At 40.3% G+C, this 23,151-nt stretch overlaps 2 protein-coding genes across 12 annotated transcripts in view; one reads left to right on the top strand and one right to left on the bottom strand.

Annotated features, from left to right (window-relative positions):
• LOC133545573 (zinc finger protein OZF-like) overlaps positions 1–23,151 on the top strand; it is a 538,609-nt gene that overhangs the window by 250,464 nt on the left and 264,994 nt on the right. The gene's annotated exons all lie outside the window — the stretch shown is intronic.
• The window catches only part of LOC133545580 (F-box-like/WD repeat-containing protein TBL1XR1), a 110,915-nt gene that overhangs the window by 75,361 nt on the left and 12,403 nt on the right, over positions 1–23,151 (bottom strand). For all 10 annotated transcript variants that reach the window (XM_061891310.1, XM_061891309.1, XM_061891314.1 and 7 more), the window contains one exon: positions 21,775–21,842. The gene's annotated coding sequence lies outside the window, so the exon portion shown is untranslated. The remainder of the gene's footprint in view (positions 1–21,774; positions 21,843–23,151) is intronic.

The following is a 23,151-nucleotide window of genomic DNA, read 5'->3' as shown; positions in this document are numbered from 1 at the left end:
TAGTTGATATAATAATGTAACTGCATTATAAAGCCTACATGAACTCCATGGTGTTCAGGGATGAATGGTCTCTCCTATAGCTGTTGTACTATTTTTTCAGCTATAGTAACATTAATCCTTAGTAATGTAGCACCCTAGTTTTGAATGGCAGGGTCCCGGCTATCACATGTTGATAAAAATATAACATTTACATAATACAAATCAACTACAGACTTCCCAAATGCTGTGATAAATTAAGCATGGTGAGTTGAGTGGTAGAAAATGGATGGATTGATGGAGTTGAGCATATGTCAGCATGTGGCCACACTTTTAACTCTTTTTTTTTTTCAAACGCTTATTGAAAACACTTACTTACAGTAAGTCATTAATTTGACTTTGTAAGTCATTATTTTAGTATCTCAGGTAACTAAGACTGTTTTTTTTTTTACTTTACGGAAAAATTAGGAGGTATATATCGTATATCGCCATTCAGCAAACGGAGCAGAAACATAACCAAAAGTTGTAGGCTTCTTCACGCGACGAAGCCGGCCTACGTCACCACAGCCTGTAGTCTATTGTCCCCCCAGGCTGTGGTGGCAGCGACGAGGTGGAGACGTGATGGTGATGGCGACAGGCTGAGTTACACCAATCCTTACACCCACCCACCCCATTCCCCTGTTCCCTCCCCATGGAGAGTCACCACCTTAACTAACAAATTTTCTGAGGGAAACACTGAAGTGACGGTATCAACTACACCAAGTGCGGTTGCACCTTCTTTCTGTCCGCATGGAGTGAGAAGAAAAGCTGTGGTATACATATAAAGATATTCATTTTTGAGCGAGATTCATTGAAATTGAACCTAATGACAATTCTACTATAAACGGTCAGTGTCACTTTTATCAACCCAGTTAGTCAAGATGGGTATTAACAACACATAAAATAAATTGTTTAAGTAGCACAGAATTACATAACAATATCCATCCATTTTCTACCGCTTATTCCCTCGGGGTCGCGGGGGGCGCTGGCGCCTATCTCAGCCACAATCGGGCGGAAGGTGGGGTACACCCTGGACAAGTCACCACCTCATCGCAGGGCCAACACAGACAGACAACATTCACACTCACATTCACACACTAGGGCCAATTTAGTGTTGCCAATCAACCTATCCCCAGGTGCATGTCCAAAGACATTCACCTGGGGATAGTAAGTTCCAAATATCCATCCATCATCTTCCGCTTATCCGAGGTCGGGTCGCGGGGGCAGCAGCCTAAGCAGGGAAGCCCAGACTTCCCTATCTCCAGCCACTTCGTCTAGCTCTTCCCGGGGGATCCCGAGGCGTTCCCAGGCCAGCCGGGAGACATAGTCTTTCCAACGTGTCCTGGGTCTTCCCCGTGGCCTCCTACCAGCTGGACGTGCCCTAAACACATCCCTAGGGAGGCGTTCGGGTGGCATCCTGACCAGATGCCCGAACCACCTCATCTGGCTCCTCTCGATGTGGAGGAGCAGCGGCTTTACGTTGAGCTCCTCCCGGATGGCAGAGCTTCTCACCCTATCTCTAAGGGAGAGCCCCGCCACCCGGCGGAGGAAACTCATTTCGGCCGCTTGTACCCGTGATCTTATCCTTTCGGTCATGACCCAAAGCTCATGACCATAGGTGAGGATGGGAACGTAGATCGACCGGTAAATTGAGAGCTTTGCCTTCCGGCTCAGCTCCTTCTTCACCACAACGGATCGATACAAAGTCCGCATTACTGAAGACGCCGCACCGATCCGCCTGTCGATCTCACGATCCACTCCTCCCCCACTCGTGAACAAGACTCCTAGGTACTTGAACTCCTCCACTTGGGGCAGGGTCTCCTCTCCAACCCGGAGATGGCACTCCACCCTTTTCCGGGCGAGAACCATGGACTCGGACTTGGAGGTGCTGATTCTCATTCCGGTCGCTTCACACTCGGCTGCGAACCGATCCAGTGAGAGCTGAAGATCCCGGCCAGATGAAGCCATCAGGACTACATCATCTGCAAAAAGCAGAGACCTAATCCCGTGGCCACCAAACCGGAACCCCTCAACGCCTTGACTGCGCCTAGAAATTCTGTCCATAAAAGTTATGAACAGAATCGGTGACAAAGGACAGCCTTGGCGGAGTCCAACCTTCACTGGAAACGTGTCCGACTTACTGCCAGCAATGCGGACCAAGCTCTGACACTGATCGTACAGGGAGCGGACTGCCACAATAAGACATTCCGATACCCCATACTCTCTGAGCACTCCCACAGGACTTCCCGAGGGACACGGTCGAATGCCTTCTCCAAGTCCACAAAGCACATGTAGACTGGTTGGGCAAACTCCCATGCACCCTCAAGAACCCTGCCGAGAGTATAGAGCTGGTCCACAGTTCCACGACCAGGACGAAAACCACACTGTTCCTCCTGAATCCGAGGTTCGACTATCCGGCGAAGCCTCCTCTCCAGTACACCTGAATAAACCTTACCGGGAAGGGCCAATTTAGTGTTGCCAATCAACCTATCCCCAGGTGCATGTCCAAAGACATTCACCTGGGGATAGTAAGTTCCAAATAGTAAGTTCCAAATAGAAATGGAAGGTGGTTCAAAAGTCTTGGAAAGGCTCGCGTCGGGAAAGTAAAAGGATCGCAATCGGTATCGACAATCAACATATCGCTACCAGTGTCAGTATCAAAGGGCTTCACGGTGGAAGAGGGGTTAGTGCGTCTGCCTAACAATACGAAGGTCCTGCAGTCCTCGGGATCTTTCTGTGTGGAGTTTGCATGTTCTCCCCGTGAATGCGTGGGTTCCCTCCGGGTACTCCGGCTTCCTCCCACTTCCAAAGACATACATAACAATATAAAAAACGTAAATCGTGATAGAGTTGTCAGCCATATTGCCCAGCCCTAAGTTGAAACACAACATTGAGAAGGAAAAGTAGCTTTAGTGACAGACTTTTTATGTGTCTGCAGAGACTCAATTCCTCTGATATAACATATACTAAAAAGCTCTGCTGACAGACAGGTATTGTTAAAATAATTTTTGAGTTTGTGGATAAAAAACATTTTGTCCCTGAAATAATCATTAAACCTGTTTTATGTGTTGGTACACATTAGTTCACAGCACCTCAAATTCAAACTGATTTAATGTACTTTCATTAAATATAAGCTACAATATTTGAGTTTTAAAAAAACTCCACAATGTGGGTCCCCGCTTGCTGTTATCCAAAGCACTGGTGAGAAAAACGGACGTATACAAGTAATCAAAGAATACAAATAACAATTTACTATTTGAAAGTTGTTTAGTAAACATTAACTTGAAAAAAAAGTCTGATAATAATCAGTAGACCAATACCAATACTTTCTTTACTGATGAATGTTTGTGATGACAATCAAAATAATGAAATAACTGAGAGGAAAAATGTTTTTCTCTTTACCAGAATGTACCGAAAAAGAAATGAAACTCTGGCCCCCCTAGCGTGGGTTTCCTGTAAGGTTGCACATCTAGTAAACGCAATCTTCAATAGGAACTGATACCGGTATCATAAAAAAACATGCAAAGTGCTTAAGGTTGCCTAAGCCAGTAGTTCTCAAATGGGGGTACTTGAAGGTATGCCAAGGGGTATGTGAGATTTAAAAAAAAAATATTCTAAAACAGCAACAATTCACAAATCCTTTATAAATATAGTTATTGAGTAATACTTAAACAAAATATGAATGTAAGTTCATAAACTGTGAAAAAAAAAAAATACAACAATGCAATATTCAGTGTTGACAGCCAGATTTTTTTGTGGACATATTCCATAAATATTGATGTTTAAGATTTCTTTTTTTGTGAAGAAATGTTTAGAATTAAGTCCATGAATCCAGATGGTTTTCCATTACAATCCCAGAAGAGGGCCCTTTAAGTTGATGATTACTTCTGTGTAGAAATTCTTTATTTATAATTGAATAACTTGTTTATTTTTCAACAAGTTTTTAGTTATTTTTATATCTTTTTCTCCCCAAATAGTTCAAAAAAGGCCACTACAAATGAGCAATATTTTGCACTGTTATACAATTGAATAAATCAGAAACTGATTACAGTGCTGTATTTTACTTCTTTATCTCTTTTTTTCAACCAAAAATTCTTTGCTCTGATTAGGGGTACTTGAATTACAAAAATGTTCACAGGGGGTACATCACTGAAAAAAGGTTGAGAACCACTGGCCTAAGCGTTTAACAGCTAGATAGCCAGTGTTGTGAGTACTCAGATGATTTGTGTTTCAAGTAGTAAAGTCATGTGTTTTTTGTCCTTATAACATAATTAGTCATCCGTTACTATGTCAAAGCAATTTTTGTTCATTACGTTAGATTTATAGCCGCACACACTCGCTCACTGTAGTGAATTGTTGGGACTTATGCAGATCCCAAATACACAACAATACCAGAAGGTAAGAAAGTTGGTTTGAAATAATATTGCGAAACAAAACGGCTGATAATATGTTTCCTAATAGGTGCAAATTTGGGGTCCTGATACACACACCATAGTAATACCCATACGTAATGCTCCGACAATCCATCAAGCGTTGCGGCTTCGTAGTTGACGAAAGCCGTACAAAAACAAATATGACAGAGCTTTTTTAGCGCCATGTTTAATGTTTTGTATTCGCAACAAAACATCAAAGTTTTGGTTTTAATTGGTGCGTGTTAGAGTCATTTATTGAACAGGCTTCGACCTGCAGTCCGCGTATATCTCTTATGTGTGACTGCTAACTATAGGTTATACTTACCCCATGTACCAAACACAATTGCTTTACTGTCAGCACAACCAGTAATAATTCTTACACAAAGCGCACCGTGTTTTAAAGTGCATTGTAAGGCTGGACGATTATGGCAAAAATAATAATCACCATTATCTGGATTTATATTTTAAACATGATTAATTACACAAGTATTCATTAATTTCCAAACATGAGTATGTATTGTACCACCAAAACTCAATTTTAAATATAGTTTTGAAAATCTTTGACATATATTATTAGTAACAAATAAACCACTACAAGTAAAATAATAACAATAGCATTACCAATACATTCAAATAACAATGGCAATGAAAAACAATAAAATAAGTTTAACTTTTTAATTGTTTTTAATTCACTTTTTTATGTATTTTACTACCATCGAGTGTGTGCTTGATGTGTAAAATAAAATGCAATAAAATGTCTGTTAATTAAATGCAAAACAACCTTACATTTTTTTGGTACAATACATCTTTGGATAATTTTGACCAGTATTTTAGGTCAAAGCATAATCATTGTGTAAATGTATTAAAACTTGCTCAACGTACATTATGCTTGTGTTAGGTTATTTTGTTAACGCAGTCAGACCGGATGTGGCGCATCGCGCTGTGATTGTGAAGCGGGAAGTGCGCTGTGCTGTTTTCCTCATGTTGGTTGACAAGAAGAGACGCGACTCACATGAGGCTGTAAAAAAAAGAGGGAACCCCTGAAGTTGCAACAACGTTTTGTAAATTGATGTTACTTCGAGGATGTCGTTCACAACAACACAAGCAGATCAAATGGATTGTGGATGTACGGATTGTTCTCGCTAGCTTTAACCTCGTAGTTTAGTCACTGTTTCGAGTGGTTATCTCGACATTGTGTGGAACAGCGTGGTATCGGACACATTATTTTCCCAAACAAATGTTTCTTCTCCTCACAACATTTCACTTACATTTATGTCAGTTTCCCTGATATTGTCCGTTTTTGGCCAATTATGTGACTCAGATTTGTCAACACGTGAGTTTATTGATTATTGATGGGGCATACTAGCGCTGTGACAAAATAAGGTGACATCCCAAACTTCTAGTAGACGCGCTCTTATTTCCCCCCACTCATTCGCTTCTCATATGTTTTACAATCAGTGACGTCATAAGCGCCAGATTTTGCATGCACGTGACGTGGCCCATTAATCGTTTTTTTGTTGACTATTATGATTATTACTATATTGACCTGCTCAGTGTCCTTCTGGTTAGAGTGTCTTCCCTGATATTGGTAGGTCATCAGTTCAAACCCCTGCCGAGTCATATTAAAGACTATGAAAATGTCCCTGCTTGGCACTCAGCATCAAGGGTTGGAATTGGGGGTTACATAACCAAAATGATTCCTGAGCGCAGCCACCGCTGCTGCTCACTGCTCCCCTCACCTCCCAAGGGATGGAACAAGGCGATGACTGGTCAAATGCAGAGGGTAATTTCACCACACCAAGTTTGTTTTACTATCAGTGGAACTTTAACTTTTAAATTTAATCATCATGTTTTCTAATCGTGAGAAGCCATAATCGAAATCAACATTTTAATGATTTTCCAGACCTAATTCATTGTCATTTTTTGAGAAAATTAAAGGATTTCAAGTGCATCTTATAGTCCAAAAAAAAGGTTTACCTTTTTTTCTAAAAATGGTGCAGCCCTAATTGTCCACCAAATGTATATCATATATTTTCTCTATCACTAAACTCTACCTTTAAAGGCCTACTAAAACCCACTACTACCCACCACGCAGTCTGATAGTTTATATATCAATGATGAAATATTAACATTGCAACACATGCCAATACGGCCTTTTTAGTTCACTAAATTACAATTTTTAATTTCCCGGGAGTTTCGTCTTGAAAACGTCGTGTAATGACGTGTACGCAAGACGTCACGGGTATTTAGGAAGTATGAGCGCTACGCACACACACAGCTAAATGTCGTCTGCTTTAACGGCATAATTACACAGTATTTTGGAGAACTGTGTTGCTGAATCTTTTGCAATTTGTTCAATTAATATTGGAGAAGTCAAAGAAGAAACACGGAGTTGGCAAACTTTAGCCTTTAGCCACACAAACACACGTTGATTCCTTGTTTAAAATTCCCAGAGTTAAAACTTTCCTATGGATCACAGCGGACATGGATCCAGACCAATTGTCAACCAGCAGGTTTCGGTGAGAAAATTGAGCTTGCGCCTCCCGTACAGCTGCCGTCGACTTCCCCGAGACACTGCGTGTCAACACCCGGCCGTGGACGTACACTTCCGACTATCAGGTACTGTTAAACTCACTAAAACACTAGCAACAAAATAGAAAGATAAGGGATTTCCCAGAATGATCCTAGTAAATGTCTCTAAAACACGAATCTTTCATCCTCGCTCAAATTAATGGGGAAATTGTCGTTTTCTCGGTCCGAATAGCACTTTTTGTTGGAGGCTCCCATTAAAAACAATGTGAATATGTGAGGAGCCCCCACACGTGTGACGTCATTGTCTGCGACTTCCGGTAGAAGCAGGGCTTTTCTCCAGTTACGAACTTTATCGTGGATGTTCTCTACTAAATCCTTTCAGCAAAAATATGGCAATATCGTGAAATGATCAAGTATGACACATAGAATAGACCTGCTATCCCCGTTTGAATAAGAAAATCTCATTTCAGTAGGCCTTTAAGCTCACTTAAATGTAAAGTAGAAAATCAATGTAAAAGTAATTCTTTAGTACACTTTAACAGAAATCGATCTGGAAAGATCGACTTCAGAGGTTGGCGAGCTATGAACAGGAAGTTAACGAGCAGATTAGTAAGAGCAGAGAGAACCTCTACACAGCAACTAAATGCCCACGTCCAAAAACTCAAAATGAGGTCTTATGTTACCGTTGTGTCAAAAGCCAAAATGAGGCGCAACTTTCATTTTTTTTAGAAAAGGTTCTATTGAAATTCATATGACAAATAGAATAGCACAATATATCTGGTTATCACTGCAACAGATGTTGCAATATGGATTTTAGGCTGTCCATCGTTGGCTAAAACTACAAACCCCGTTTTCATATGAGTTGGGAAATTGTGTTCCATGTAAATATAAACAGAATACAATGATTTGCAAATAATTTTCAACCCATATTCAGTTGAATATGCTACAAAGACAACATATTTGATGTTCAAACTGATAAACATTTTTTTTTGGTTCAAATAACCATTAACTTAAGAATTTGATGCCAGCAACACGTGACAAAGAAGTTGGAAAGGTGGCAATAAATACTGATAAACAAACACTTATTTGGACCATCCCACAGGTGTGCAGACTAATTGGGAACAGGTGGGTGCCATGATTGGGTCTAAAAACAGCTTCCCAAAAAATGCTCAGTCTTTCACAAGAAAGGATCGGGCGAGATACACCCCTTTGTCCAAAACTGTGTGAGCAAATAGTCAAACAGTTTAAGAACAACGTTTCTCAAAGTGCAATTGCAAGAAATTTAGGGATTTCAACATCTCCGGTCCATAATGTCATCAAAAGGTTCAGAGAATTTGGAGAAATCACTGCACGTAAGAAGCATGGACGGAAACCAACATTATACGACCACGACCTTCGATCGCTCAGACGGTACTGTATCAAAAACCGACATCAATCTCTACATGGGCTCAGGAACACTTCAGAAACCCACTGTCACTAAATAAAGTCTGTCGCTACATCTGTAAGTGCAAGTTAAAGCTCTAATATGCAAAGCAAAAGCTATTTATCAACAACATCCAGAAACACCGCCAGCTTCTCTGGGCCCGAGATCATCTAAGATGGACTGATGCAAAGTGGAAAAGTGTTCTGTGGTCTGACGAGTCCACATTTCAAATGGTTTTTGGAAATATTCGTCATCAAAGCATCTGTGATGGTATGGGGGGTGCATTATAGTGCCCAAGGCATGGGTAACTTACACATCTGTGAAGGCACCATTAATGCTGAAAGGCACATACAGGTTTTGGAACAACATTTGCTGCCATCTAAGCGCCGTCTTTTTCATTGACGCCCCTGCTTATTTCAGCAGGACAATGCCAAGCCACATTCAGCACGTGTTACAACAGCGTGGCTTCGCAAAAAAAGTTTCCTGGCCCGCCTGCAGTCCAGACCTGTCTCACATTGAAAATGTGTGGCACATTATGAAGCGTAAAATATAACAGCGGAGACCCCGGACTGTTGAACGACTGAAGCTCTACATAAAACAAGAATAGGAAAGAATTTCACTTTCAAAGCTTCAACAATTAGTTTCCTTAGTTCCCAAACATTTATTAAATGTTGTTAAAAGAAAATGTGATGTAACACAGTGGTGAACACGTCCTTTCTCAACTACTTTGGCACGTGTTGCAGCCATGAAATTCTAATTTAATTATTGTTTGCAAAAAAAAAGAAAGTTTATGATTTGAACATCAAATATCTTGTCTTTGTAGTACATTCATTAGAATATGGGTTAAAAGGATTTGCAAATCATTGTATTCTGTTTTTATTTACATCTAACACAATTTCCCAACCCATATGGAAACAGGGTTTGTAGTTAAAACTATACATTTTATAAGCAGTAAAATATGAATGAAAAATACCAAAGCAACTGAAAACAACAGGTAGTTGAGCCTGGGGCTGGGCGATATATCGATATACGCGATATATCGCAGGTTTGTTTCTGTGCGATATAGAAAATGACTATATCGTAATATTCGAGTAGACGTTCTCACACAGTTGTTTTTAGCTGCGGGCATTACACTACAGGCTCTCCTCGCTCTTTCCTGTGTCCCCTTCTCACAGACAAGCAGGCGCACATTCTTACATAAGTCACATATTGTCATGTCATAGGTCACATACGTATACGCCCTCTCCCTGCAGAGAGGTAGCGGCGTGGCTAACGTTAGATGTGATGCTAGCGGGTTGTTGCCAGAGAAAGATGGTGCGAATCTTGTAACAAATGAAGGAAGAATTAATTCCCAAGAAAAACAGCACGGGGTCCATCGTCTGGCGGTGGTTCGGCTTCAAGCGAGATTATGTCGAATAGCACAACTTTAATTTGTCATGTGTGGGGCACAAGCGTTGCTATCAAAAGAAGCAATACTGCTAATACGTAGCACCATTTGAAAAGTCACCTGCTAATAACTTTAAGAAATACAGTTTTGGTAAATTGACTTGTGATTTCCTTCTCTGTATGAAAGTTTAAAAGTGGTATATATTAGTGCAGTATGAACAAGAATGTTTAAAGGGGAACATTATCACCAGACCTATGTAAGCGTCAATATATACCTTGATGGTGCAGAAAAAAGACCATGTATTTTTTTAATCCGATTTCCGAACTCTAAATGGGTGAATTTTGGCGAATTAAACGCCTTTCTGTTCATCGCTCTTTTTACGATGACGTCAGAACGTGACGTCGCCGAGGTAATACAGCCGCCATTTTCATTTTAAACACATTACAAACACCGGGTCTAAGCTCTGTTATTTTCCGTTTTTCGACAATTTTTTGGAACTTTGGAGACATCATGCCTCGTCGGTGTGTTGTCGGAGGGTGTAATAACACTAACAGGGAGGGATTCAAGTTGCACCACTGGCCCCAAGATGCGAAAGTGTCTGCCGCCAGACCCCCATTGAATGTACCAGAGTGTCTCCACATTTTACCGGCGATGACAGACATGGCACAGAGATGTATGGATAACCTGCAGATGTATTTGCAACGATAAATTCAACAAAATCACAAAGGTGAGTTTTGTTGATGTTGACTTATGTGCTAATCAGACATATTTGGTTGCGGCGTGACTGCCAGCTAACCGATGCTAACATGCTACACTAATCGACGCTAACATGCTTTTTACCGGCGGTGCTAAAGCAGACATGGCACAGAGATGTATGGATAACCTGCAGATGCATTTGCAACTATAAAGTCAACTAAATCACAAAGGTGAGTTTTGTTGATGTTGACTGCCAGTTAATCGATGCTAACATGCTACGCTAATTGACACTAACATGCTATTTACCGGCAGTGCTGAAGCAGACATGGCACAGAGATGTATGGATAACCTTCAGATGCATTTGCAACTATAAAGTCAACTAAATCACAAAGGTGAGTTTTGTTGATGTTGACTGCCAGTTAATCGATGCTAACATGCTACGCTAATCGATGCTAACATGCTACGCTAATCGACACTAACATGCTATTTACCGGCGGTGCTAAAGCAGACATGGCACAGAGATGTATGGATAACCTGCAGATGCATTTGCAACTATAAAGTCAACTAAATCACAAAGGTGAGTTTTGTTGATGTTGACTGCCAGTTAATCGATGCTAACATGCTACGCTAATCGATGCTAACATGCTATCTACCGGCGGTGCTAAAGCAGACATGGCACAAAGATTTATGGATAACCTGCAGATGCATTTGCAACTATATTACGTTTCCTTCCACCCACATTTAATGCGAAAAAAACACTTACCAATTGAAGGATTTAAGTTGCTCCAGTGTCACAAGATGCGAAAGTCCTGATCGCTTGGTCCGCAAATTTTACCGGCGATGCTAACGCAGCTATTCGGCCATGCTATGGCTATGAATAGCGTCAATAGCTATTCGCTCAATAGCTTCAGTTTCTTCTTCAATACTTTCATACTCCAACCATCTGTTTCAATACATGCGTAATCTGTTGAATCGCTTAAGTCGCTGAAATCCGAGTCTGAATCCGAGCTAATGTCACCATATCTTGCTGGGGTATTCGCCGTTGTTTGTTTACATTGGCAGCACTGTATGACGTCACAGGGAAATGGATAGTCGCATCGCGAATAGCGAAAATCAAGCACTTTAAAGCTTTTTTTAGGGCTATTCGGGGACCGGTAAAATTTTGAAAAAAACTTCAAAAAATACAACAGGCCACTGGGAACTGATTTTTATTGTTTTTAACCCTTTTGAAATTGTGATAATGTTCCCCTTTAATGTAGACACACAAAATCACCATACTGCTGTGATTATATGTATCCAGTGTTCATTCAAGGCTAAAGGAAAATACAGAGAAATCTATCGTAGATCGCGATATGGCCTAAAAATATTGCTGTATTAAAAAAAGGCAATATCGCCCAGCCCTAGTTCAGCCATTTAATAAATGAATTGCCAATAGCTTTTTCTGTGGTTACTATTTTCGGACAGACTACAAATGTGACCATCATCAACCCCACTGGCTGCAACCCACCTGTGCGCACGCATGACAGCTGCAGCCAACCTTTCCTTCTATGCAAATGTCAAGTTTCCACTGGAAACAATAGAGATGGTGGCAGATCACATGTCAATGAATATACAGTAGGTGGTTCCGCTCATGTTATGTATGGTCTATTATAGTATGTGTCGTCAGTAGGCCTGAGCAGACAGTCAATAAGTCTATAATCGAACAAAAAAATACAAAATGTAGTTGATTACTTTGCTGGCATCGATAAATTGCTATGTCCGTGTACGTTTGTTTTCTTTGTCTCTGGCTTCAAACAGGGAGAAAGAGGTCTCACTCTGTGCATTATTGCTCTCAACACCTGAACGCGTTTATTTAACAATGAACTTAACTAAATGCATGCATCCATTTTCTACCGCTTATTCCCTTTGGGGTGAGTCCTCTTTTTAGTCATCCAGCATCTTTGCCACGGTGGGCAGAGAGCGGGGCGGCGAGCTTACGCACACAGAATTCACGGATATTGCTTTCCTACTCATGACTCACTCATGAAAAGTTCCGCAAAGTAACAAAAATGCAGAGGAAAAAATATTGTAACAAAGCCAAATTTCCCATTGTAGTAATATCGCAGCTTCAATATGAGTAGATCAACACGGGCAAACGACCGAACGAGCGAGAATGTCTTGATGGGAGCAAAAAAACACTCAACCTTGTTTTTCCAAATGGGAAAAAATACATTTTAAGATGTTCAATATCTATTTAAGTTTACAGAGAGTTATTAAATACTTTTTTTTCCAGATAAAGTATTTTGCCCTCCAATTACAATACAATGGTGAACAATAATAAAGTAATGAGAAGTAAAGGTTCATATAATTTTTAGAGCTGTGAAACAATGATTTTTTTTTTTTTTTAATCAAATTATTCACATTTTAGAATGTGGACAAATCACGAATAATCACATTGCTTTCATAATTAAAATTTGCTAAAGAAAAGACTCCAATAGTTGTACACAAATGCACAACAACATCCAGGGTGTCTAGCTCTTTTATTGAGGGCCACATCAGACTTATGAGGACCCTCAGAGGGTCATCTGTAACAGTGAATAATATATGAACATAAATGTATGGATTTGCTTCAAGTTATTAATATACAATTGCCTACGCATGCATATTATGTTTTCTTATGTACACTGTGAAAATAAATTTGTAATGTCTGCTGGCAGCCCAGTCGCCAGATGACTACCGTAATATTCACAGTGCTTTTTACAGCATTTACCGCAAATGGAAGTACAATTTTCTGGGGTAAAATTTTGGCAGTCAGCTGCCAGTTTTTAACTGCACAATCTTGTAATTTTAACAGTGTAAATGTAGTTAGATAACTTGATTTCAAATTACAATGCAAGAAGCAATTTGCGTATTTATTTTAATTTTAACACAAAAAAGTTTGGCATGTATGATAATATAACATTTACATTATTAAATACTTATAAAGTTTAAAAGATATGCAATTGTATGCAGTACATGTATTTTTTCCTGTCAAGTACTTTATTGATACATATTATATCCAAGCCACATAAAATGAGGTGACGGGTGATATCAGCCTCCCAGGCCATTAGTTTGACAGATGAGGTGTAAATAAAGCTATAATTTTTTGCAATTAGTCACATGAGTTAACTCATTAAATGTGACAGCCCTGATCATTTTAAAAGGTTACTTGCATTATTATTACAAATAATTGAATTAGTGCCTAATTTGTTCACAATATAATGCTGAAAATAATATAGTTTATTGGCAATCATTTGTGGGACAGAGATGTAACAATTGATTAATATATCGATAGATCGAATTATACTACAGGGTTTCCCCACACATTCATTTGTGGCGGGCCGCCACGAAAGAATTACGGCCGCCACAAATAAAATAAAATAAAAATTTAAAAAATTAAAAAAACATAATATATATATTTTTTGGGCTTTTGACTCGCTCGACCGCTCATAAAAGCAATTGGACTCTGTCCGTGAATGAAGCTTGTAGTTACATATTATGTAAATATTATATAAATATGCACATAAATTGTTGTAATTATATTCCAACTCCGCAATCTTCTTGGTCATCGCCGCCGCTGCCACCGCCCTAACATCACCCCCCCACCCCACCCCAGCCGCCCGACCACACCACCAAAAAATAGATGCCTGACCTGTGGGAAACACCGTACTATATAGGGAATTAGGGTTGGGCGATAAATCAAATATACTCGATGTATTGCAGGTTTGTCTCTGTGCGGTATAGAAAATGACTATCGTGATATTCGAGTGTGCGTTCTCACGCAGTTGCTTTTGGCTGCGGGCATTACGCTACAGGCTTTTTTTCACGGTGGTTTGGCTTCAAGCGGGAAGATGTCGAACAAGTATGCGGCAAAAGTGTTGTTACAAAAAGCAGCACCTACTGCTAATTTGTAGCATAATTTGAAAAGTCACCCGGTAGAGAATAAAGAGTGCTTGAAACTCCGCATGTCAACATCTACGTTCGGTGCCATTCCCACTAGAGATGCGCGGATAGGCAATTATATCATCCGTAACAGCATCACCAAAGTCGTCATCCACCCGCCGTCCACCCGAACCAACACTTTATCAGAACCACAACCGCCTGCTGAAATACATCAGAGGTCGGCCACCTTTACCACTCACAGAGCTATTGAAACCCGTTTCACAGAGTAATGAAGACAATTGGAGCCGCTAGCGTTCTCGCGATTATCCAATTTGCGTTCATCCTGATGACAAGAATATGGGCGTGCTGTGAGGCCATTGCCTTTGACACCTTCAACAACATGTACAATCCGATTGTTACTCCGGCAACATGTTGTGTGCAGCTTCCGTAATCACACGTACAAGAGTGAAATGCATACTGGGTGATACAGAGTACACTTATGGTTGTGATATAAACAACTTTAACACTTACTAATATGCGCCGCGCTGTGAAGCCACACCAAACAAGATTGACAAACACATTTCGAGAGAACATCCTCACAGTAACACAACATAAACGCAACACAACAAATACCCATAATCCTTTGTATCCGTGAAACTTCCTGAATATATTTTACACCCCCGCACCCCCAACCCAAATATTTCCGGATGATTCAACCGCCACCCGCCCGAATCTAATTAAAATCTATTTTTTTGTCATGTCACCCGCCCGACCCGCGGTTTATCCGCGGATGAGACGGCAAACCGTGCATCTCTAATACCCACAAAATGCCGAAGCAACCATTTCCAAATCAACACCGTCTGAAAAAAAATAGTCAACAACAGAAGGAGATAACGTCCGCAGGAACCTACCACATAGCAAAGGACATACACTATTTGATTTCCTATTATGCAGCTCATTTTTATTTGACAGTTATTGAAATATCTTGTATGACATCATGCACAAATGTGCACTTTATTTTTTTCAAACTATTGTAGTTGCATTCTGTACAAAAAGTGCACTTTATTTTAGTGTGGTTTTGATATGTCATCTTAGTGACATCATGCACAAAAGTGCATTAATAGCTTGTTTTAAAATGTCTCTGACAATCTTGTAATTTCTGTTTTGAAATGACGCGACTTGAGCAGTAGCACAAACATTGTTTAATGAATAGAGTTTTGGTAAATTAACTTAATTGTGTTTTTTTTCTCTGCATGAAAGTTTAAAATGAGCACATATTAATGCAGTATGAACAAGAATGTTTTAATGTAGACACATAGAATCATCGTACTGCTGTGACTTTATGTGTCAAGGGTTCATTCAAGGCTATAAGGCAAAATATTGAGATATATATCGTGTATCGTAACATGGCTTAGAAATAGAAATATTAATAAAAGGCCATATCGCCCAGCCCTATAGGGAATTGATCTATTTAATCCATACAGAAAAAAGGAAAACATTGGACTTGTTAAGAACGGCAAACTCTGTGTGAATTTTTGAATTAAAAAAATTAGGTAAGTTAAATGTCAAGTCTATTTGCCAGTCTGTGACATCCTCAAAACAAAAATGGTGGATAGCTACGGTGCTCGAGAAAGGTCATAACGAACGCAAACACCACAAGACAACATCAATAATTGGTCAAGTCGCCACATCACCACGGGGCCCACACAGATAAACAACATTCACACTCACTTTCACACACTAGGGCCAATTTAGTGTTGCCAATCAACCTATCCCCAGGGGCGTGTCTTTGGAGGTGGGAGGAAGCCGGAGTACCCGGAGGGAACCCACGCAGTCACAGGGAGAACATGTAAATTCCACACAGAAAGAACCTCAGCCTGGGAATCGAACCCAGGACCTTCTTATTGAGAGGCATTCTGCCCAAGTGCAGCTGGGATAGGCTCCAGCCCCATCGTGAGCCCGAAAGGGACAAGCAACACAACAACTTTCAGTTACAGCACAATTAAAACCCAAAGAAATACAAACGCCACAACATGATCATTTAAAGCCGCAACAACCACACCAGAAGGGACAGCAGAACAAGTTACGATGAGGCACCGACTTACGGAACACAAGGAGAATTTATTTCATGAGGAATAAATAAATAGAAGAGATGAATGAAGGAGGCTATGGAAATTAGGAAGTGAGGGGCCATCACCATCAACAGGGATGATTCCGCACATCTGGGACACTGTCAGTCATTGATGCCAGAGCGGAGAACAGATACTGTATGGCCGGGACGGGCAACTTTATTTAGCAGGTAAATCTACTTTTAACATATTGGTTATTGTACTTTTATTGAAAATGGCTTAAATGTTGAAAATGTGAGCAGAAAATGTTTCCCCTCGTTAATTCAACGTAAAGATTTGCTTGCACTTTATTCAAATACAATGTGAATGCGTTGGCCATTCATTTTTGTTTACATCCATAAATCATTTATACATAACTATTTTACACAAAATAACGGGAATATAGAAAACTTCACCTGCAGTGTCCAGTATCAACTATTTATTTCAGTCACACTGAGCTGTTTTTTTGCTAAAAAGTTGATGTATCCATTTTGACTCGGACAATCGTTTCGAATTGTATCGTTCTAAAAAAAAAAACTATATTGGCCCTGAATCGTATCAGCAACCACAAATATCAAATGAAATTGTTGTTAAAGGGGAACATTATCACAATTTCAAAAGGGTTAAAAACAATAATCAGTTCCCAGTGGCTTGTTTTATTTTTCTAAGTTTTTTTCAAAATTTTACACCTCCCGGAATACCCCTAAAAAAAGCTTTAAAGTTCTTGGTTTTCGCTATTTGCGATGAGACTGTCCATTTCCCTGTGACGTCATACAGTGCTGCCAATACAAACAACATGGCGGTTACCACAGCAAGATATAGCGACATTAGCCCGGATTCAGACTCGGATTTCAGCGGCTTAAGCGATTCAACAGATTACGCATGTATTGAAACAGATGGTCGGAGTATGGAGGCAGATAGCGAAAACGAAATTGAAGAAGAAATTAAAGCTATTGCGCGAATAGCTATTGACGCTATTCGGCCATAGCGTGGGTGTAGCTAATGAAGTGGCCCATAGCATGGCTGCCTTATTAGCATCGCCGGTAAAATGTGCGGACCAAACGATAAGGACTTTCGCATCTTGTGACACTGAGCAAATTAAATCCGTCGATTGGTAAGTGTTTGTTTCGCATTAAATGTGGGTATCTAGTTTCAAATGCACATACAGCTAGCGTAAATAGCATGTTAGCATCGATTAGCGTAGCATGTTAGCATCGATTAGCTGGCAGTCATGCCGTGACCAAATATGTCTTATTAGCACATAAGTCAACAACATCAACAAAACTCACCTTTGTGATTTCGTTGACTTAATCGTTGCAAATGCATCTGCAGGTTATTCATACAGCTCTGTGCCATGTCTGTCTGGCGGCAGATTTCCTGCCAGTGGTGCAACTTGAATCCCTCCCTGTTAGTGTTGTTATACCCTCCGAAAACACACCGACGAGGCATGATGTCTCCAAGGTTCCAAAAAATAGTTGAAAAAACGGAAAATAACAGAGCTGAGACCCAGTGTTTGTAATGTGAAAATGAATATGGCGGGTGTGTTACCTCGGTGACGTCACGTTCTGACGTCATCGCTAAAAGACCGATAAACAGAAAGGCGTTTAATTTGCCAAAATTCACCCATTTAGAGTTCGGAAATCGGTTAACAAAATACATGGTCTTTTTTCTGCAACATCAAGGTATATATTGACGCTTGCATAGGTTTGGTGATAATGTTCCCCTTTAAAACAAATACCGTATTTCCTTGAATTGCCACAGAGCATGTAGTATGTGCCTGCCTTGAATTACTGCCGGGTCAAACTCGCTTCCCAAAATAATTAGTGCATGTTTAGTATTAGCGCCTGGTCAAACTCGTGACATCATTTTCAAAATGGAGGAGGCTGATTTCAATACCGGTAATTTGAAATTAGGTGGTTCGGACATCTGGTCAGGATGCCACCCGAACGCCTCCCTAGGGAGGTGTTTAGGGCATGTCCAACCGGTAGGAGGCCACGGGGAAGACCCAGGACACGTTGGGAAGACTATGTCTCCCGGCTGGCCTGGGAACGCCTCGGGATCCCCCGGGAAGAGCTAGACGAAGTGGCTGGGGAGAGGGAAGTCTGGGTTTCCCTGCTTAGGCTGTTGCCCCCGCGACCCGGCCTCGGATAAGCAGAAGATGATGGATGGATGAATAATTTGAAATCGCATAAAGAGAAGAAGATTAAAGGCCTACTGAAAGCCACTACTACCGACCACGCAGTCTGATAGTTTATGTATCAATGATGAAATATTAACATTGCAACACATGCCAATACGGCCTTTTTAGTTTACTTAATTGCAATTTTTTATTTCCCGGGAGTTTCTTCTTGAAAACGTCGCGTAATGATGACGTGTATGCGTGACGTCACAGACTGTTAGGAAATATGAGCGCTGCACACACACACAGCTAAAAGTCATCTGCTTTAACAGCATAATTACACAGTATTTTGGAGCTCTGTGTTGCTGAATCTTTTGCAATTTGTTCAATTAATATTGGAGAAGTCAAAGTAGAAAGATGGAGTTGGGAAGCTTTAGCCTTTAACCACACAAACACACTGTGATTCCTTGCTTAAAATTCCCGGACGTGAAACTTGACTATGGATCACAGCGGTCAAGCGAACATGGATCCTGACCGAATGTGTTTCGGTGAGAAAATTGTGGTAAAAAGTCGCTTCTTACCGGAATAAAGCTAAGCTTGTGCCGTCCATAAAGCTGCCGTCGACTTCCCTGAGACATTGGCGTCAAGACACCCGTGGACACACACCTCCGACTATCAGGTACTGTTAAACTCAGTAAAACACTAGCAACACAATAGAAAAATAAGGGATTTCCCAGAATTTTCCTAATATATGTCTCTGAAAACATCTGAATTCGTCCCAATGCAATCGCGTTTTTTTTTTTTCCTAGTCCGTCGCTATCAATATCCTCAAACACAAATTTTTCATCCTCGCTCAAATTAATGGGGAAATTGTCGTTTTCTCGGTCCGAACAGCTGTTTTTGTTGGAGGCTCCCATTAAAAACAATGTGAATATGTGAGGAGCCATCAACATGTGACGTCATCGTCTGCGACTTCCGGTAAAGGCAGGGCTTTTCTGTTAGCTACCGAAAGTTGCAAACTTTATCGTGGATGTTCTCTACTAAATCCTTTCAGCAAAAATATGGCAATATCGCGAAATGATCAAGTATGAACTAGGGGTGTAACGGTACGTGTATTTGTATTGAACCGTTTCGGTACGTTGGTTTCGGTTCAGAGGTGTACCGAACGAGTAGACATGCTAGCAGGCTAGGACAACATGTAAAAGCCAGAGCTGCCACGTTAAGATCTCCCGTTTGGGAACACTTTGGCTGCGTGATACAACAATGGAGGACAGAGGTTTGCCAAGATTGTTCAGCAGCTGCTTCTGACAACACGTCAAGCATGTGTTGCACCTTTCCTGCTTCCGGCTCCCATAGTGTCTCCCTTGTGCGCACAACCCTTCACTCTACACGGCAGTGGGTCACAGTTCCGGACTCCAGGGTAAATGATGAGTCCGGCAATTAATTGCAAATCGTGGCTTTATTAAGGTCTTGCACACAGCCAATCCAACAAAACACTAGGCACTCCCCGCACTCACGCTACGCTCCCTCACCAGGTTCGCTTGCACACTATGACGTCACATGCTGTCCCATTATAAAGGGCCACACACACACACACACACACACACACACACACACACACACACACACACACACACACACACACGCGCGCTACTCTCATAACACAGTGGTTCTCAACCTTTTTTCAGTGATGTACCCCCTGTGAAAATTTTTTTAATTTAAGTACCCCCTAATCAGAGCAAAGCATTTTTGGTTGAAAAAAAGAGATAAAGAAGTAAAATACAGCACTATGTCATCAGTTTCTGAGTTATTAAATTGTATAACAGTTGTCTTTCTTTATCTATTTGGAAAGAAAGATATAAAAATAACTAAAAACTTGTTGAAAAATAAACAAGTGATTCAATTCAAATTAAAGATTTCTACACATAGAAGTAATCATCAACTTAAAGTGCCCTCTTTGGGGATTGTAATAGAGATCCATCTGGATTCATCAACTTCATTCTAAACATTTCTTCACAAAAAAAGAAACCTTTAACATCAATATTTATGGAAAATGTCAAAAAAAAAAAAACGGCGGGCAGTGTTGATGAACGTGGACCCCGACTGAAACAAGGTGAAAAACTTATTGGGGTGTTAGCATTTAGTGGTCAATTGTACGGAATATGTTCTGAACTGTGCAATCTACTAATAAAAGTCTCCATCAATCAATCAATCAATCAATCAATCAATCAAAAAAAGCACTTTATATGTAGAAAGGTTGTGTTAAGAAACCATTCTGAGCCTTATCTTATTTAGTTTTTATTTTATATTTGTTATGTGTGTATTAACCCTGGCAATGGACCCTGTGTGTATATATGTATGTTATGCCATTGTTTACAAATTTGGTAAATAAATAACCAAAAAATGTATATTTTGTTGTTATCTTACTGTACCGAAAATGAACCGAACCGTGACCTCTGAACCGAGGTACGTACCGAACCGAAATTTTTGTGTACCGTTACACCCCTAAGTATGACACATAGAATGGACCTGCGATCCCCGTTTAAATAAGAAAATCTCATTTCAGTAGGCCTTTAAGTGAAGTGAAGTGAATTATGTTTATATAGCGCTTTTCTCTAGTGACTCAAAGCGCTTTACATAGTGACACCCAATATCTAGGTTACATTTAAACCAGTGTGGGTGGCACTGGGAGCAGGTGGGTAAAGTGTCTTGCCCAAGGACACAACGGCAGTGACTAGGATGGCGGAAGCGGGAATCGAACCTGCAACCCTCAAATTGCTGGCACGGCCACTCTACCAACCGAGCTATACCGCCCCCTTTAAGAGCTATTCAGTAGAATTTAAGGTCCAAGCTAACATCACACTCATTTTTTTACTGCATACCTTTGGTAAGTGCTGGAGTGAGAAGGGATTTTAAAATAATTAGCGCATGCTTACTTTTACCGCATGCCTTTGATAAGCGCAGGAGTGAGAAGAGGTTTTGAATTAATTAGCGCCCCGGCGGTAATTCAAGGAAATACGGTAGTTCCACCCTTAGTGGGAAAATATATCGTCCAGTAAAATGTATCGGCGGCTCAGGCCAAGTTGGCAGGTGCAAATTGATGACCAGCACTAAACACATCCAAACATCACTTCTGACAAATAAATAGCACATTAGGGTATAACAGAAGTAAAAGATCTTACCCATGTGATCAAGATATCTTTAGGTGGGCATCATCGCTCTGTTGCCCTCAAGAATGCTCACTCAACCCCTGAGACACAAAAATAGTTGTCAGTCAACAAACGCATGGTAAAAACATTCATATTCCTGAAAAATACGACACTTGGTCGTGAAGTGCGCTTCTTAGGCAGCGACCAGACTACCTGCAGCCATCTAAGCCCCACGTTAATATGTTTAAAGTGTAGTTCAAGTGAGAAGTGTGCAAGTCCGGGTCAGATGTCGGAACACAGAGTACTTCTGACAGAACTAACACAATGAGTTGCTCTCAAATGGACACTTTAGCAAGGAGGCGTCGGAGGCTGAAAAGGCCCAAACAATAACATTTGTCGACATTGACTATGTTTCCATGCACTAAATTAGTCTGATTTCTCAAATAGTTTGGTTATTTGTATTTTCACACCTACATATGAAATTGCAGTGTCTATGCGCATTCCTTAATGCAATTATGGGCCATACACTGTATCCCTTCCGTACATTGGGGGCACTTATTTCCTTTAAGTAGAATAGAGTTGAATGGTCATTATTGCAATGAACAGGTTCAAAGAACAACGAAATTGGAGCAGATCTTCCTAAGGTGCATATACAATATGGTAATATAAATAGTAAAAAAAAAGGATAGAGATGAGAGATGTATCTATGTATATGTATATATATCCACACAGATGCATATATGCATGCCTATGAATATATACATACACACATAAATATAACATTATAGCACATTGTAGTCCGAAAAAATTGGAAAATAATTTAAACATTACACATGAGGACATGATGGACATATTGTGCAAGTACAGATTATTGTATTGTTTTTCCGGTTGACCCATGACTTTACACCAAAACAAGGCATATTTGCGGCAAATCAACATATTTTTATTTTTTTTTACCTGATGTCCGCCGTAATATTGCCACTTATATTACGTCTCTAATTACTATGTTGATGTTAAATAGCAAACCGCATTAAAAAAGTATCTCAGAGTGCGCTAAAAACATGACACTAGCACCAAATAGGTCACGGAATTGCTGGATTGGATGCGGACTGGAAAGACTGGAAAGGAAATTTTCGAATGTCTCAAAGTTCAATCAATAATTTGTGGATTGATGGAAGGAGTTTTAAGTATGAAGCAAAAGACCGCTCGTTCGTGCCCAAACACCGCAATGTACATACACTTTTGCCAGCTCGATGGAGAACCAAATAAATGTGTCACTTTCCATGTCTATGGATAATATAAAAACGGAAGGAAAATCTTGACAGCGACAAACTTGTTATGATGACACCGTTCTTCATCAGTTGTCCCCGATCAGTCACAGACAAAGGTACTGAGGAGACACTGAACATT

The sequence above is a fragment of the Nerophis ophidion genome, linkage group LG28 (genome assembly GCF_033978795.1).
Source record: "Nerophis ophidion isolate RoL-2023_Sa linkage group LG28, RoL_Noph_v1.0, whole genome shotgun sequence".
Classification (NCBI taxonomy): Eukaryota; Metazoa; Chordata; class Actinopteri; order Syngnathiformes; family Syngnathidae; genus Nerophis; species Nerophis ophidion.
This window is presented reverse-complemented; position numbering and strand designations above follow the sequence as displayed.